General features: G+C 39.0%; 1 long non-coding RNA gene across 6 annotated transcripts in view; it reads left to right on the top strand.

Annotated features, from left to right (window-relative positions):
* The window catches only part of LOC115901469, a 259757-nt gene that overhangs the window by 148764 nt on the left and 92336 nt on the right, over nt 1-18657 (top strand). For all 6 annotated transcript variants that reach the window (XR_004060540.1, XR_004060543.1, XR_004060544.1 and 3 more), the window contains one exon: nt 11815-11887. This is a non-coding gene — a long non-coding RNA (uncharacterized LOC115901469). The remainder of the gene's footprint in view (nt 1-11814; nt 11888-18657) is intronic.

The following is an 18657-nucleotide window of genomic DNA, read 5'->3' as shown; positions in this document are numbered from 1 at the left end:
GACTCTTGCTCTCCATCAGCCTATGGTACCTTCCTCGCTCAGATTTTGGCTACAATTTAAAGTTGAACTTCAGTGGTTTTGCTTTTTCTTAGGAAAACCTCATCAAGATATGCAGATATCCCTTTCCATTTACACCTTTGCCATGATTTCTTCAGAAAATCAGGATTCTGGTGATCAGAATTCTCCCAGTTCCTAGAGAAGACAGATTGACAGATGAGAGAAAAGTTTAGACTGTGTTTCTTATGAGTTACATTCAAGAAATTAGAATATTTCTTAAGGGATAGTCTGTGTCATTGTGTGGAGTGGCAGTAATTTTTGCTGAGACTGTTAGAACAGTTGAATATGTCAAGAAAGGATGGGAAAGGGTCTGAAGATGGTCGTATGGTATTCATGCCTGGCTTTAGTGTGCAGCATGTCAAAAAGGAAGAAGATATATTAATGGATAATGAAAGAAGAGTATAAGTGATAGAAATGACAGTGATGTTAACTGGACCATCAGGTCATTTAATGAAAGGTTTGTGCTTACCTTGACAGGGTGATTGGTTGTGGTCAGTTAGAAACAAGGAAAAGGTTTGTACTTAAATACCAGCTTGTTAGGGCAGGGGAATCTGAACTACCTGTGAAGACAAATGTTGCAGAGAACAATAGGTGCATAGCAGAATAATAATCTTGCTGGAAAAGTACTTCCTGTGTTCAGGAAGAACAGTAACAGAAAGTAGTAGACTGTCCATGAGTGTAACAGCGAAAGATCATTAAAAAAACCTCAAATCACCCTACCCCCTCCCCACAAACATAACAAGAAAGGACATAGTGAATAAAAGAGTATCTGTTCTGGTTTTAGCAGCTAATAATGAGATCGTGGAAAAGCTAGACTTGGGAAGTAACTTAAGATCAAGTGATCAGGAATCGATGTAATTAAAATGAAGGGAGGATTAAAAGTTTGTCCTTAATTAAAATTTGTCTTTGACAGATAGCTAACCTGAGTTTGCCAAGCTGCTAGCAATGCTGGTTGGCTGCACTGAGAACCAATGGAACTGAATAGTGCAGAAACTGGGAGCTTTTGCAAGTACTCCAGCAGTCTCAATTTTGTGTCCTGAGGAAGGAGAAGTTGTCAGAAAAGGGTGAAAGTTGCTAGAGTTGCTAGAACTCAGTCTGAATGGAAGCTAACAAGTGATGTTTATACGCATAGAAAAGAATATTTGAGCCATATAGATAACTTTCAAATAGCAAGAGGACTAGTATGTAACACTGCTGCTCATGGAGGCATTAAGCATAACTTAGAAGTGGCCTCTGTGTGAAAAAGCCAACCCCTCCCCATATCTGTCTGAGGAAACCCACGCGGTGACCACTGTGAGAAAAAAAAATCTGAATGTGATGGAAAGAAAGCTTGAACATGGCACTGCTTCTGAATCACATAAGAATAGATAAACTTTATAAGTGCACACTCAGAAATTGAAGGTATGAGTGCAAGGATTTTTAGCAGATCCTGCAACACCCACTGCCCAGCTCTGGGCTCTATGCTTTGTGCTTAATTGTGTCTGCTATCTGGAACAGGAGTAGTTTTGTGGTGTTGCACTGTTTCGCATTGTGATTCTTGAGTATCACTGCATCAGTTCAGGAGGTTTAAAGTATGTAAACTTTAGGGAAAAGTTGAAGAAGAGGGTGTGAAAAGAACCTTAAATGTGATGTCATGTTAGGAAACTGAAGAGTTTACTTGGAGGTTTTCTGGCTGAACACAGATGGTAACATGACCAGCTGTTGTACCTTTTCTGCCCTGTCAGAAGGCAGTGGCATTTTTGGGACACTCAAGTGGAGATTTTTGGGACACTGAAGGGGAGAATGCTGTCAGACTGGTTAAAATAAAGTACAGAGCGAGAGCTTTAAGATGCTGAGACTGGAAGAAAATGACTGAAAGGGTACGACTGAACTTGATACTTGGAAGAAGAGAATGAAATATCACAAGTGACGTTAAATTTGCTGTGCAAGCAACTCCCAGAGTTGGCGTCAATTGAAGGAAGAGGAAGAAATTTTAATAGTAGGGAAGGCTTTTAGTGTTAGGGGAAGTTAATTTATGTTTGTGGCAAAATGTGGAGTTTGAAATTTGGGAGGTAAAATTATACATGTGTTTAAGTGCAAAGGAGATGTCTTGGAAGGTGAGAAGGAGTGTCTAACAACATGTTAAGCTTCTCAATCAGATCTAAGGCTCCTGGTCTATGCTCCTCTTCTATTCCTTCCAGACCACCTTAGACTGCTTTGCCAATCTTTAAATGGAATGTGAACCATCACTGCAAAGGTGAGTCCTAAAGACATCGCCTAATTGTGTTAAACTGGGAAGAATACTGTGGCAGTGGAAGAACTTTCAGAAGTGTTCATCAATGTAGTGGGCTGCCCAGAAGAGAGGAGTATCATAGGAAAGATGGAGACTGAATTAAAATTCAGTGAGGACAAGATGTCAGAGCAAGGATGATGACCAGCAATACTAGAAGGGCCGTGTAGGAGGGAGATCCTTGAGATTTGCCCAGGAAGAGATCATGAATTACTGTGGTGAAACCACTTTCATTCAAAGGGAAACAGCAGAAACTGGGCTGGACATGATCCAATATAGAGTTGGAAGAGAGGAAGTGAGTGTGGTGGCTTTAGCCTGTGCTTGCAACAAGTTTACAGATGAGGGAAAGGAGGAAAAGAACTGCTGAAATAGATAGGGCTGACTTGTGGGTAGTGAAAAGGGGGAGTAGAGTGAGAGAGAGAGAGCAGTAAGCGGGGACTAAGCTTGGGTGAAATAGAAATGTGCATTCAAAGAGAAATAGAAGTGGTTAGAGAATTTCAGATGAAGCTGAATAGTCGATGGGTTCTGTGTGGTGATATTTTAACAAACTGGATTTTTGGTAGGATTTGGCGAAACCAATGAGAGATTTGGAAGTATCAGCACCTTCATGCTTAATGAAGCAGAAACTGGCTGAACAAGCTTTTTTCTCCAGTTAGTGGTGACTGATCTGAAGCAGCAAGGTGCTGCTGCTTGGTTTTCCCTCTTTCTTTCCCCTGCAGCAGGCAGCCAGGCACGGTGCCGACGTGTGCCCTGCGCTCAGCTCTGGAAGGAGAGCCATGCATCCAGACTTCAGGGGCTACACAGCCTAATTGTCTGGCTCTGCTCCAGCTGCTGATTGACCCAATAAACTCTAATGAATCTGGATTCCTGCAGTCTGATTTGCTTCCTCTCCTGGTTATGTGCCTCTCCTAGTCCGTGAAGAGCTGAAACCTGAGTGCTGGCTTTGACAAAGGGACTGAGAGAGGGGGAAGCACGGGAAGAAAAGACAGATAACAGCCGAATGTAATCAGGGTTTTATTACCATCCTCAGGAAGTGGGAATGGCTTTAAAAAAATAAAATAGTGGGTTGGAGCAAGGAAAGTTAGTTTTGGTGAGGTTATTTGACAGGAAATTACAAAATACAAACAGACAGAAGAAACACATTTTAAAACAGGGTAGGAAATCTAAAGTTACTTCACTGTGTATATTCAAAACCCTCAAAGCAAAGGCTGAAAATAGCAGTTTAAACAAAAGCTATCTTATCTGATAAAGGCATTTCAAGCACAAAAGGAAATTTATATATTGGGTTGACAGTCTTAAAATAAACTGATTGTCTTGATAACACCACAGATTTAATTGTGGGAAAATATTGGGTCCATTTGTATGATCTGCAAACACAGTAGATTCCCATGTAAATTCATCCCTTTTCTTTTTTTGTACCTTTCTTGTCTTCTAAGCAGTGTTTATCAATGTTTTCCAGAAATTGTAAAGGTAGATTTATGCATGTAGGACAAGACTGATAAATATGTGCATAATTTTTAGAATTCCATGCAGACCAGATACAATTCATTTCCTGTGCTACTGAATGGAAGCATATTAATGATACTTCAGCAAGTAGCATTCAGATTCAGAAGGATTTTGGCAGAAATACATTGTTTTGGGATGAGGGTAAAATTTCCAGTACTAGTGATCAGAATTCTTATTTTATTGATATAATTTTTTTTTTGATTTGTGATAAGCTTTTGAGTACTTGGTGGGTCTTTTCACTTTCTGTGCGGAAAGGAAACCATTCTGTTACCACAACACCTTTATCCTGTTGAGATTTCAAATAAACATTGCATCCATATGTGTCCTTCTAGTGAGATAGGATATGTGTTACAGGGTTGAAACTATTTGATTTGCTGCGAGGGAGAGAGCAAGGAGAAGGAGAGGAAGTAACAAATGATCTATTAGATTATCACAGCTCAGATCTAAGGCTTAGAATGCTGTGGGACAAAATATCTCGCTTTTGGCTGAAGTGGTGAAAAGAAGCATTAAAAGGTTTCTAGGTACACCTGCCTGGCTGCCATGATTTGGAACTTTGTGCTGCCTCCAGCTCCTTGCTCAGCAGGCTGCATTGCACATCTACCAGTGTATTACAGCGCAGCATCTGCAGCTCTGCACCTCGTCATACCTGCTCAGCCCTGGGAGATGTGCTAGCCTGGGATTTTTTTCCCCAGTTAATTCATCTGCTGTGCCTGTAACTCCCTCCTGCTAACACTGCTGAGCCTCCACAGTCAATGAACACAGCAAAATAAAGTCTGGTGGGAGAGCACTCGCTCACTGACTGCTGTGTTGGAAGGTAGTGAGGTGCACCGTGGCTTTGTTCTGGCTAGGTTAGGTACATGGATGTTTCCATCTGCACTTAAATATTTCCTTTCCAAGGTAATCCAGGTGTGCCTGGAGATCTGTTAGGGACCAGAGTGCTCAGAATTATCTGACCTCATGGGGCTCAGAGAGTATCACTGGAGCATAGCACAAAGATGAGTTCACACCAGTTTATGTTGAGGAACAAGACTGTGAGACCTGGTTGTGTCTTGTTGCTGGAGAATCTTGCTAGGAGTCCTGTAAATCTGTTAGGATCTGATGGGGGTTTTGCTCTGCTTAACAAAGAGCTATCAGCTGACAATGGGCTGTGAGATTTGGGTTTCAGTATAAATTTCCTGAACTTGTGATCGTTGGGGTTTGCACTCAAAATAAATAGAAATGACACCTGTACAGGAAAGCTGACCTTTTTTCTATTGATTTATGTCTTATTTAAATGACCTCTTTAACAGGATTTCATAACTCAACCAGGTGACTTCATGAGGGAAAGCCGTGGGAGGAAAGTAGCTTCCTCCTTTAAAATGGATGAGTGTTGATGTCAGTGCGAATTGCTAATCTAAAACAGTGAGCCTTTAAAAAAAAAGGAAATCAAAAAAGAAACAGCACTTAATTATCTTTCAAAAATGCATATATTGAGTGTATGGAAAAACAGGTAGTAGAACTATTCTTGACTGACTCTATTTTTGTTTTTAGGTTTTTTGGTTCTGAAATCCTCTACAGTTACTCCTTGATAAAATTCTGAAATGTAGATGTGGTATTCTAGTAAAAAGAGATCAATAAATTGTAGTGTCCTATAGTTAGCTCTCAGAATGCTGATACAAGTATTGGGAACTTCTCTTTTTCCCATTTGTTTTTTCAGCAACAATCAATACCAAGTGACACAGCTGGTAGAAGATTTTCTTAGGGTTAAAGAGCTTGCATCAAAATTAACACCTCTGAAGAATTCTAAGATAATAAAAAAAAAAGTTGGCTATTACTATGACCCATTTTTACAACCAGATCTTTCCTTTTTTGTTTGAAAGTTTAGATATATATGAATGATATTTAAGGAGATGCCAGGTGATAATAATGCTACATAATTTTCTTTCTGTCTTAGTCACATTTTATAGCTATTATTTTATATATGTAAAAAATGAAAAATTAGGTTCTGGAGATGAAAAGTTATTGCCTTATAACAATCCCTATCACAGGTTAGTATCATGACTAGGTAGCCAGCATGTCCTCTGCTGAATATGTATTAATGCTCGCTTTAACTTCTTAGCTAAGTTCAAAAAATAGCTGCTAGAGTTAGGATACAACCCTTTCAATAGTTTGCTGTAACACAGTTTTGCTGTTTTCACATTCATAATGATAGTAAAATAGACGGACTCATTTTTAAAAAAAAGAAAATTGTGTTTTATGTTAAACTGCAGTCTTTTCCCATCGGCTACTTTGGGAAAATTCTGTTTGCTGGTTTTGAAAGGTGTGTATGTGAAGCTCATTGTGACTACTGGGTGCAAATAAAACCAAGGTCAAGAAACACAGAGATATGTTGTCTCCTGGCTTTGGTTATGTGCATTACTTGAGCAAGTCTGTGACATCAAGTGTCTTTTCCCTGTGACAGAATTGAGATTGCGTGTGGGTGACTGACTTGAGACAAGAGTAAATGGATGGGAACTGGAATAAGGATCCAGCTTCCCTGACAGGGTTCTTCATGCCTAACCCACTAAGTGTTCCAACCAAGCAAAGTGTTTCTGCAAGGCTGAAAGACTTACCAGTTGGATTTTGGGACTTATAGGACTGTTCAGTGTTCCAAAATATCTTATGTATTTAACATGTGTCCCTGCATCTTTGAAACTCCACTGTGAGTAAAGTTTGAGTTAATTAACCAGTAACAGATGTAAACCACATTCAAACCTGACCGTATGTTATCCTTGTAGTTTATCTGTACTTGCTTCCTTTGAAAACCATGAAGGCTGAACTTATATATTTACAAGTACATGGTTTTAGTTTTGCCACTTTTTATGGTTTCCAAATATAGTCAGTAGTGCAGTTTGTTTCAAGGTGTTTTGAATGGAGTACCTGGCACATTTCCAGCATTTTTCCAATCAGTCACTGGCTGGCTTTTAAAAAAAAATAATTTTAAATATGAAGTGAGCATTTTCCAAAGCACTTAATCTAGCTTCAGCCTAGGATTGTAGCCTCTAGACATTGGTTGATATTTGTGATCTTTGCACCTGGAGAGGAACAATTCTGTGAAACTTTGCTGCTCCTTTTTACAAAAAGCAAAGTTTCTTTCAAGCGCTTCCAGTTTTAGGGAGAGGAGTGAAAAAAATTGACAGTAAGACTGAATTTTATTATAAAACTTCAGGGGAGAGAAGATGGAGAAAATGCATAAACACCTTTTAAAAAATGTTTTTAAAATTCTATTGAAGAATAAAGATTTTTAGGCCATTCTCATTCCTGTTTTGTTGGTGTGGTTTGAATGTTCATGGATTAGCAGCATTACTACATTCACAGTTAATGAAAACTTCTTCCTTCAGGGGCTTACCCAGTAGGGCCACAGTCTTGCAACTTCTTATGGGACAGGAAGGTGTTTTTCTCTACTGTGAGACTGGAAATCCTTTTTATTTGTTGTGTATAAGACAGACAAAAGTCTCCTTCTTATTCCCTTCACCCCTTCATGTGAAAGCTCTGCAGTTTGGCCTGAGGGAAGTAGGCTACAAAAGGAGGTATCAAATTTTGCAACCCTTCCAAAGGTGTTGCTGCTGCTCCTTGAACCCAGCCTGAGAGAGCCATTAGAGGGATCTTCTAGCAGCTGCTCAGGGGAAGAGTAAAGTTTCTGTAGGCTCAATCTGGTACAGCCACGGGACCTCGGCTCCATGTTAAAACACAGTTGCAAAATTACTGTATTTAAACTTAGTAACTCTTGAGGTTTATATATTTATCTTATTTATTTTATCCGTATTTATTTATACAAGTATTATGTAAGAGTTTTCCAAGTAGTTTATTAAAACCATGTGATATTGCTTACAATATGTTAACTGCCTACACAATTTTTTTTGTCAAATTAAGAGCCCAATATATAAATTGCTTTCTAATAATGTTGTTGAGGGTTTTTTTCAAATAAAAAAATTTAAATTAAGTAAATAGAAAGAAATGATCATTTTTTATTCCTGTATCCTCTAGTTATCCCCCTAAGCAGAAGCTGATTTGTATTATATGATGGTGTGACATAAACCATAACCTAAACTATGTATTGAAGGGAAAAAATATATATGTAATATAGAAGTTTTAGATGAGATGAATGCTATTGTCAGAGTAGGACTGCATTAGAAAATTATTTTTTTATTACTGAATACCAGTGCATAGTGAAACTATTTACACAATTATGCATTTGCAGGTATTTGAATTCTCTTAAGAAATTCTTTTGTTTACAAATGTTGTGGTGAACATAAAGTAACAGCAAATTCAGATTTCAGCATAAATATAATTTTTACGTGATTTTTAACTGTCAAATGCTATGCTGCAGATTTTTTGTCTGAATATACTAAACTAATTGGTGTTTCATATGCAGCTACAGTGCAATTGGTATTTGCCCTTGTTTGTTCCAGTTAAAACTGGTGACTCTTGTGCAAGCCAGCTTACACTCTTGAGTCTTGAACTATTTCTCCTTTCTCTTCTCTCTCATGCTTAAGTACAGTCTGTAGTCTTTGAGATCTCAGTCTTATCATAAAGCCCTCAATTCATGTTTATTGCTTTACCTTCTGAATTCTTCTGGGTAGGAAGTGCTCAGATCTGATTTCTTCCTAGGCTTGCTCACTAGTAACACATGTCAACTTTGCTTCTGAAACAGTCAGACATAAGAAGAAAATGGTGTTTGGAAAATCCCTGCAGTCTCCTAACAGGAGGCCTAAAGCTTGTGCAGGGGTTAGGAGTGTGTATTATATTAAAATTGGGATGAGCTGAATTTTTGAGATAAGTTTATTTCCCAAAGCAAATTTTACTTTTTTGATCTACTTAAGCCAAAGTGTCTTTTAGTTTAGTGTAATTTGTAATGAGACCAAAAAAAAAGGGGAGAAAATTTTATATGAAGATATAGTGACCATGAGTGACATGAATTAGTAAGAGCTGGGCATTAGCTCAAGTCCTGAGCAGAAATGGTCATGGGGGCATAGTTCTTCCATGCTGTCTCCTCTCCTGCAGGTTTAGTGTCAGTGTTGTCTGATGGCTGGCCAGTGATTTCAGCAGTGGTTAGCATTTTAAACTCAGCCTCTTTAAAACCAGTGACTGACAGAAATTAAAGCATTGGAGCCAAGCTCCAAATGATAACACATAAACACTGGGAGACTTAGTGCCTCCCTGCTGAAGTCCTTACAGCTTTTTCTCCTGGACATTCTGCCTTCCCACAGGGGAAAAAACCCTCCCATTAGACCTTGATTCAGAATTACCTTGTACATCTGGCACTGATGTCTGGTGTGTGACAGTGATACTGTCAGCTGTATGACAGGCATTCCAGGTGATTTCAAAAGTCTTTCACAGAGAGCCACAAACCCAGTCGCCTGTTTCTGCTGTGGTAGCACCACTACTTTTAGTGAATCATGAATGGGGACTTCTCCAAAGACTAGAGGAGCCGTTTGGGTTTGTAGCTAATTCATTTGGATTACTGAATTCAGAGGGGGTTTTCCCAGGCTGTCTGGAAAACCATGAAAAAAATTAGCATCAAGGAATGAAAGACACTGCAAGTGTATATAGGACAAACCTGCTTGCCCTTCCTCTATAATTTGATTTCTGTAATTAAATCAGATTTTTGAAGGCAAGAAAGATCTTCCAATAACTTGTTCACAGTCTGTAAGAGACCTTTTGCAGAACTGAGAAGAGGTTCTCAGTTTTCTGAAAAATCAGTGTTGGTCTATAACTAGCAGCCTGTTGGGTTGTGTTACAGCTGCTGAACACAAAACATGTGCTGCCTTGCATATCCACATGTGTTTCTCATGGAAATACCATGGTTATTGGAATTGAAGCAGAAAACCCTCCATTTTTGTAGTACAGTAATTGTGAAAGGATTTTTTCCACTACAGCAGCTTTGTCTTCATGTCTGCCACTTAGGGAAGTTTAACACCATTTGGAACTGTTTTCACTTGTAGAAAGGTAAACCTTGTGTAAGGATAGCCATTTATTGGAACTCTAAGTAAAATGGCAGATGGTCTGGATGTACAATTTTGTTTAGACACTGGCAAAAGGATCAAACTGTGGAAGAAGTTGTCATAGTAGAAACTATACCTACAACTAGCATGTAGAGATTTTAAATTATATTTAAATGAGGTCAGATGTATTTGAGTGAATTACATCCAACAAGGAAAGATTAAGATGGTCCCTATTGTTTAAACACACAGTCCCAAGCCTTTTAAAATCTCTGATGGCAGTCTTGGTGTGCTCCTGGCTGTGCAGTGAGGCCTTCTCCCTTGGGAGAGGGAACCAACTCCACCTACCTAAACCCTCCTTTCAGGCAGTTGTAGCGAGGAATAGAGGACCCCCTGAGCCTCCTATTTTCCAGGCTAAACACCCCCAGCTCCCTCAGCTACTTCTCATCAGACTTGTGCTCTAGACCCTCCCCAAACTCCATTGCCCTTGTCTGAACAGGCTCCAGCCCCTCAATGTCTTGTGGTGGGAGCCCAGAAGTGAACACAGCACTTGAGGTGTGGCCTCCACCAGTGCCAAGTACAGGGGGACAATCACTGCTCTGGTCCTGCTGACCAGTGTTCCTGATATGAAAATTAGACTAAAAATACATCTAGTCTACTTGGGAATGTCCTGTTATAATTTTGAGCATCACCAGGATGCCAATGGTCTTGGCCACCTGGGCACCCCCTGGCTCATGTTCAGCTGCTGTTAACCAGCATGCCCGTGCTCTTTTCTGCTTGGCAGCTTTCTGACCACTGCCCCAACCTGTAGCACTGCCTGGGCTTGTTGTGACCCAAATGCAGGACTCAGAGCTTCCCCTTTTTGAACCTCATACAACTGTCCTGAGCTGATCAATCCAGCCTGTCCAGATCCTTCCATAGAGACTTCCTACCCTCCCCCAGACTGAGACTCCTACCACATCAGTTTGGTGTTGCCTGCAAACTGACTGAGGGTGCTCTCAGTCCCCTAGTCCAGGTTCTCAATAATGCTACTAAACAGGACTGACCTGTCACCACCACTCTCTGGCCTATCACCACCACTGTCCGGGCCAGGCTATCCAGCCAGTGTTTTACTCAGAGAACAGAACACATCCAATCCATTAGCATCCAGTTTCTCCAAAAGAGTGCTGTGGGAAACAGTGGCAATGGAATTACCGACATCCAGGCAGACAACATCCACAGGCCTTCCCTCTTCCACCAAGCCTGTCACCCTGTCACAGAAGGAGATAAGTTTGGCCAAGGAGGACCTGCCTCTCATAAACTCTTGCTGGCTGAGCCTGATCCCTAGGATACATGGGACATGTTGCATGATGACACTCAAGCTGATCTTCCATGAGCTCCCCTAGCATCAAGGTTAGGCTGACAAACCTGTAATTCTCCAGATCATGGCCCTTCTTGTAGATGGGCATCCCATTTGCTAATGTCCAGTCAATGGGAATTTCCCAGTTAGTACGGACTGCTGGTAAATGATGGAAAGTGGCTCAAGTGAGCACTTCCACCAGCTCCTTCAGTACCCTTGGGTGGATTCTATGATGGCTCCATGAACTCACATGTCTAAATGGCATAGCAGGTAACTGAACATTTCCCCGTGGACGATGGGGGTTTCATTCTGCTCCCTTCTTCAAGCTCAGGCTGCTCTGACTGTGAAAAACAGGAAAAGAAGGCATTAAGCACCTCAGCCTTTTCTTCATCCTTCATCACTCTGTTTCCCTTATGTCTAATGAAAAAGAGATATCCTCTGAATATGGTGGTCTCTGTAAAGCAGCACAGCACAAATTCTCATTGTGCATTGGTGCATCTGTTGTATCTGAGGTTTTGCTGTTTACCTTCTTTTATACCTCTGCAGTGTAACAGCTTCTTCTAAGAATTTCTTTCCTTCCACTGTCTACATTTTTGGCTCATCAAATCTAATATACAGTATAGTTTAAAACCACAGTGTCTTCATGTGATAAGGGAATTCTGATTTTCTTTCTCATTTTCTAGGGGCCGGCTCTGAGACCACCTCTGGTTATGGTCCACATGTGCTACTGAAGCTGGCTAGAATGGTGTGACAAATGTAAGTATTTTGAAGAAACTTGCCCCTGCAAGCCTCCATTTGTGTACTTGGAATTAACAGATGCTTTAGTCTCCCTGTGTCATGCCCCTGCTTCTGTAATGTGCATACAATGATATCATTCATATCATCACACAAAGATGATGTGAAAATGAGTCATTTAATGTTTGTGATGCATTCAGATGTTGTGATGAGCACTGTAGGAAAACCCACAAGCAAATGAATAATTCATTGTTCAAATCAGGCTTTGAACAGTACATGGTAAACAAGACATGGGACTTCACACTGAATAGTAAGAGTAAGGCCAAATAATTAATGATCACTTGTTCAATTATCATGGTTGATTCAGAGTATTGAAAGGGAATGGCCTCTTGTGGAAAGAGTGTAGTCGTGTCCTGAAGGACTGGATATTAGTATATGATGGGAAAAATAAATAAAGAAAAATAATTTATGTTTTTTCTTTTATTTTGTTATTTCAGTGAACTTTAGTATTAGTTATGATGTGTGTTTTGGAACAAAGATGAAGTGTGTTAGGCTTCCTAAACTGCCTGATTTTAAGTCTGGGTATCTCCCATTACATAGATATGATAGAATTGGAGAATCCTAATCTCTTCTTAAATTCTGTTTTCATAGTTTCTTGCTGTCCAGTGAATCCTTTTGGTCTTTAGTGTTTAAGCATCAAATGAAGGGTGTAACACCTTCTTGGGACACTGTGGTACAGTCTTTGGATATATTTTTTAAATTTTGATGTATCATATATATCTTGATGTGAAATTATCTTAAGAGCAGCTAATGGAAGAGGAGATGTAAACTTTCTCCCGTGTACAAGCTGCAAAATAAAAGTTTAGTTTTGATGGAATCTTACATTCTGTAATAGCTTGTTCCTGTGTTGAACCTTTTGACCTTCCTTTCCATGATAGCTCTGAATGTTTACATTTTGAGAGTGAAAAAGAAAACTGAGGGAGGTATTTGCAGCTACACTACACAAAAATGTGTCAATAATTCAGGCTGACTAATAGCTCCTCTAGTAACCAAAGTCACCTGCAATTTTTTGTAGTCCTAGAGCATAAGCTATCCAGAACATATAATCAATTCCACTCTGCAGATGGAATGGATGTTTTTTTCCCAGGCATCTCCTCCCTACTTTCCTAAGCTGAAGCTTTAAAAATCAATTCCACAATTTGATCAGATTAAATTCCTGAATATGCTGAGGTAATGATACCAAACTTCTAACATTTCACTGCTTCCAGTGACAAATCTTTTGGCAGTGTAGCATTAAAAATAAAGCAGAATTTCCTTGTGAACATAATAATTCACATTTGTAATTTTAAAAGTATTTTAACTGTATTTTTTATGTTTTAAATGCAAGTCCACTGAGCACAGACATGTCCAAGAAACAGCCACAGCCCATGTTAATGCAATGACATCACTGAGTGTGATAAATAGCAGTTATGTCACACCCGCTTTTGAAAACAAAAGCAAATCATGTTTAAAAACAATTCTGTATTTCACACTTCTAGAACAATTTAACATAGTGCTACTGCTTCATAGTCTTTGGGCACATTTTGAGAGCAAAGCCTGCATAATAGCTTAGTGATTGGAATGAAACACAGGATCAAATATAAAGGGATAAATCTGCATTTTAAGGTTGTAGAGAAATATGAACTTTAAGCAGATTAACAAGATAAGAAATGTAATGAAAGGAAGAAAGATTCTTTCCTAGATTCCAAAATTGGCAAAGAACAGCAAACACAATTTTTATGGTTTTTACTATAGTGTATGTGAACAGATAACTTGCAAAGGATGAACTCATCTTTTGCAAAGATGGGCCAAATTATTACACCTGTAGGTTGAAACATTCAGGGAATTCTAAGCAGAGTTTCGCTGGCCCTTTGTGAGAGATGAGTTCTGGGGGTTAACTGGTATTTGCTTCTGATTTTGCCAGCATTTTCTTAAGGTCCTGCATAATTTTTAACCTGAGTTCATAGTAAATCCAATACCTCATCAGCCTCACAGCCAAAACCTCACAGAGGTGGATTTTTCAAGTTAAGGAAACATGAGACCTCTAACTTGGAGACACAAGCTGGTGAATGTAGGTACCTGAAGTAGTTCGTGAATCTGCTGATGCCAATCAGGCCCTGAGTTAGAAACTACTGAGTTAGTTCTTTGCATTTTTTACCCAGGGGTCTTAAAGCCTGTTACCCCTAATAAATTACTCTTGTCCACAATGTGGAAGATGTATGTAAGTTACTATGGGCTTATTCTAAGCCTGCACAAATGGAAACATAAATCAGCTTGGCTTACACTGCATGCAGAAGTGGTGTCAGGAGCAGAAACCAAAGGTCTTCTTTCTCCTCTGGGTCAGCTGACTCAGGAGTGTGAGAAAGCTCATTCATGTGCACACAATTCTGCCTGCTGTCAAAGTCTTTAGCCTACTTCCCAAAGAAAACAAGACCTTTTTTTCCCTTTTTATTTCTCCTCTCTCCTTTTTGTTCTTTTTTTTTTCTCCCTCCCCACCTCTTCTGCCTCATCCCTTCACCCAATAACCTTTGGAGGTTATTAAGGTCTTGGCCTTAGGAGGTTTGGGCAGAGTTGGAAGGGGAAAGCAATAAAAATGTTATGAAATATGGGACTGACTAGAAGAGGAAGATAAATTAGTCCTTTCTGAGGGATGTGTGAGCCTACCAGGTCTGTGCTCAGTCTGACTTGAGAGGTTGGCTGAACCTCTTGGACCATGGCTCAGGCTTTGCCATAGCAGTACTGCCTCTGTGCCCAGCTGGGAGTTAGCTGATGGAGGAGGGATGTGTGGAACCTTGTTGAAATGGTGTCACTGGAGTAAGGGTTGCTGGGAGTTGTAATTGGCCATAAATGAGAGAATTCTTCTGCCTGTAAAAATATATTTAGTCTACTTGAGAATGTCCTGTTGTAATTTTGATCAGCTTGGTAATTAAAAAAAGGGCATTTTATTTCCAACTAGAGTTGATAAAGCAGAAACTTATTTAAAATATTGAACTCTAAGCCCCTTCAAGGGAGTGTTCCTTTAAATAAACACATAACAAACTCCTAGAGGTTGTTTCTTTTTTTAAAAAATCTTCTAAGTAAGTGTTTTTTTGCAGTGTCTTTCATCTCATGGGAACTGTCTACTCCTTGATTTAATCCCAAAACATCATCAGAGTCAGTGGGAAAGAAAAGAAAAAAAAAAAAATAGTATCTGCAAACTCCTAAATAAAAGCTTAGTGTATTGTGATTGAGCTGGGAAAAATCCTATCCTGGTAGTTCTAGACTTTGTATAAGGAATTTTCAGAGTTGGAACTTTTAATTGCATTGGTATACGGCCATAGAATTACTCTTTTCACCAAGAACTACACACATGAAATGCGTGAGGAACATGTGGAGTGATGTTTTATTTTGTTCTCCTTTGGAGTACAACATTGTAGGTATTTAGCATAGAAGGAAATCAGAAATGCACATCAGAAACATGTACCCAGTTTGTTTGGAAGAGAAAAATTGAGACTGTTGTCTCTCCACTCTCCCTGGAAAATCTGCTAACTTGATATTCTGTAGTCTGAGTGAGCTCTCAAGGTCATCAAAGTAATTTTTTGAATCCTGTGGCCTTCTTATTCTTATAGATAATAGCATCAGTCCCATTATCTGATACTCTTCAATTTTGTTTTGGCTTCCTGCAATTTACATCCCATTGTCCACTGATATTTTCTGCTTTCTTTTAAACTAAAGTCAAATAACACTTCCTATGTTGGCTCTGGACTTAATAAAAATCAGACATGCAACATTTGGGACTCTTAAAATAACACATTTTAATACAAAGATGTGAGATAGCTTTTGAAATCTGTGGTGGATGTTTATTTCCTGCTGGGCTTAATTTAGGAATCTAGTGCTAGCATTAAACTAAGGGGAAAAATGTTTGCTCTTTCATCTGTGTGCCACATCCCATCCAAAATCACAAACAGCTCCTTTAAATTTCTGATCTTTGTCCCCTGCTGGATGTGCATAATACACATGCCTGTCTGACATATGAGACAGCCAGAACCTTGAGAAAAAAAAATAACACTGCTAAGCTTTTGCTTCTTGTCTTAGGCCTCATAATCATCTGCATTTTGTAGAATGACAAGTGTCCAAATCTGTTTTGATTTAATAAAGATGCTGCTTTTCCTTTTTTTGAAGAAATCTCTTTCTTACCAAGTCAAAAGTCCTGATTTTATTGGAAAAACAGAATACAGGTAAAAATGCTTGGGGAATAAATACCTTCCCCACACCAGAGGACCATTTCCTCTTTTTTAATACTGCCTTTGAATACAGAAGTAAATACTTTCAGGAGTGTCAACTTAAAATTGAAAAATTTACTCAGGTCAAACCAGAATGTGAATCTGTCTTTTAACACCTGGCCATGTAGCTCATTAGGTAGGTGTAAACCATAACATGCAGAAGAACTTCTGGTTTTGTGCAAGCTGAAATGAAACTGTGTGGCTTCAGACATTCAGCTTCTTGGATCAAAGAGCTGGGATCAGAGTTTAAAAGAAGTTTTCACTTTCTGTTTGATAAAAGTCTATCTTTGTTTGAAAAATCATCTTGGGCCCATTGTGCTACAATAGAGATTACACACGAAGCACATATTTTAAAAGAAAGTTATTAAGTTGTAAAATGTAACATTGAAAAGTTTGATGCTAGAATCAGTATTGGTCCTGTAATCTCAGTGGGTATGTTGTATGTAGGCATTATGATACAGATTTTAATTATTTGCTTGCATCTTTTTCCTCTGTAGTTTCTCTGCCTCATTTACATATACATCCCTTCTCACCTCTCCCTCCCCTCAAAGAGAAAGCACTCTTTAAACTGACAAGTTATTTGATGTTTTGTTCTCCCTTTATGTAGTATAAGAGCAAATTGCACTAACTGTATGCTGTTCCAGCCCTGATATAAGGGCAAAATAATTAATTCTCTCCTGCAATTCTCTGTGGTACTTCACCAACTGAGGAGCAGAGTGATCCTCTACAGCCCAACACCAGCTTTTTAGTTGCATTTGTAAGGAAAGTCCTTCCAGGACAAACTTAGAGAATTTATGTATTGAAATTTAAGTTATTTTTACAAAGTGTCTGTGCACAGATTTAAATTTTCTACCAGACAGAGAGATCTGAGATGATCCTGAGTTTAAAAAAAATAGGAAGAAAAAGCAGGCGTGTTCATAACTGACAGGCATGTTGCCAGTTCTTGATCCAAAGCAAGTGTCTTCTAAGGCTTCCCAAAGTAAAGGCCTCCAGGATTTTGCAGTGTGTATTCTTCAATTCGTTTGTTTGTGAAAACTGAAGTTTATGTTTATAGAAAAGCAAAACCTCAGGCCAAACAATTTAATTTGCTGGAAAATAGGTCTTTGAAAGTAAAAATATCTAACCCACTTGGTAATTGAGGGTGCTGTTTAGCTAAAAGTTTTAGTTTTGTAGAAGACTATGAAAGTGTACTAAACTTTGATTTTCTTTAAATTCTTATGTTGTTAGCATATTCAAAGTATTCTGCACATAGTGGGCAATAATCAGCTGTGCTGTGCTGGTATGAGTATGCTGGTCAGATATGCCTTGGGTCTGACCTGCATTCTGTAAATCAGATTCCTGTCTATGTCTTATATAATCACACCTTTTTTTTTTTTTTTAATGATGTTCAGTAATAGAAATAAACTAAAACATAATCCAAGGCAGTGTGAGTGCTCATTTTTAAAAAGAGATTCTTTACTCAGTGTTCTTCAAAGCTAGCTTTGTCTAAAAGGGTAACATGATTTTTCAGGGTCTTTTCAAAGACACTAAACTCTGGTTAACACTTCATATCAAAGAAAGAAACTAAGGAGTACTTCTTTGGAGCAGATATTTTGCTTTCTTGGATTTTATCTATCTTCCAAATCCTTGGTATTGACCTTAAGCAAAGTGATGAAGCTTGAAAGGAGCAGATATAGCTCAGCCTCAGTTAGAAGGGACCGCTCCCAAGCACCTCTCCACTTGGCACTCCTGATAAAAAGTTATTTTAACCATACTGTACTCCAAAAAGTCTCCTCAGTGTCCTTATTTTTTGCCCCATACTGGGCACATATTACATAGCTCAGAGGTCATGGTCTGTTCCAAGTGCAATACACTGATGTCTTTTTGCAGTCTCTTTGATCCATTCTTTTCTTTTACTTTGTCAGAGAGGGCTCAGTTTTAAGCACACACTGAGGTACAGGAGAAGAAACTCAGTGAGGATCTCAGTGATGAGATGTTGCATCTCCCACACCTTTTTGCTGGTATTATTTTGGTATACTACATTTATCATTTATGTGAAGTTGTGATTTGTCACATTGATATTAAATCGCATGTAGGCAGCATTTCTCTCATTTGGAGGTTGAGGTAGAAAGGTAAGGTGAGCATCACCAACGGGCTGTGCAAGAACCAGCTCTCTGTCTTAACAGTAAGCTGCCACAAAATGCAATTGCCCTGATGATGAGATGCCATTAGTATATCACCTCCAATAAGGTCTTTATTTCATCAGTTGTGTCATCACTGGTATAAGAACGAAAATGAATGCCCAAGTGGTACACAGGCCAGCTCAAACCACAACATCAAACTTTATCTTCAAAAAACCCTAAACCAGTTGCTCATAAAACAAACCATCCCACCATGCATTCTAGTATTTTCTTTGTGGAGTATTTGTTCAATAAAAAACCTGCCCTTTTGGTTGTCTTTATAAGAAGGTATACCAGAGGGAAAATTTCTAGGCTGGTGGTAAAACTTTCA

Source organism: Camarhynchus parvulus, chromosome 2 (genome assembly GCF_901933205.1).
Source record: "Camarhynchus parvulus chromosome 2, STF_HiC, whole genome shotgun sequence".
Taxonomy (NCBI): Eukaryota; Metazoa; Chordata; class Aves; order Passeriformes; family Thraupidae; genus Camarhynchus; species Camarhynchus parvulus.
Note: the sequence above shows the minus strand (reverse complement) of the source record. Positions and strands in the feature narration are given on the sequence as shown.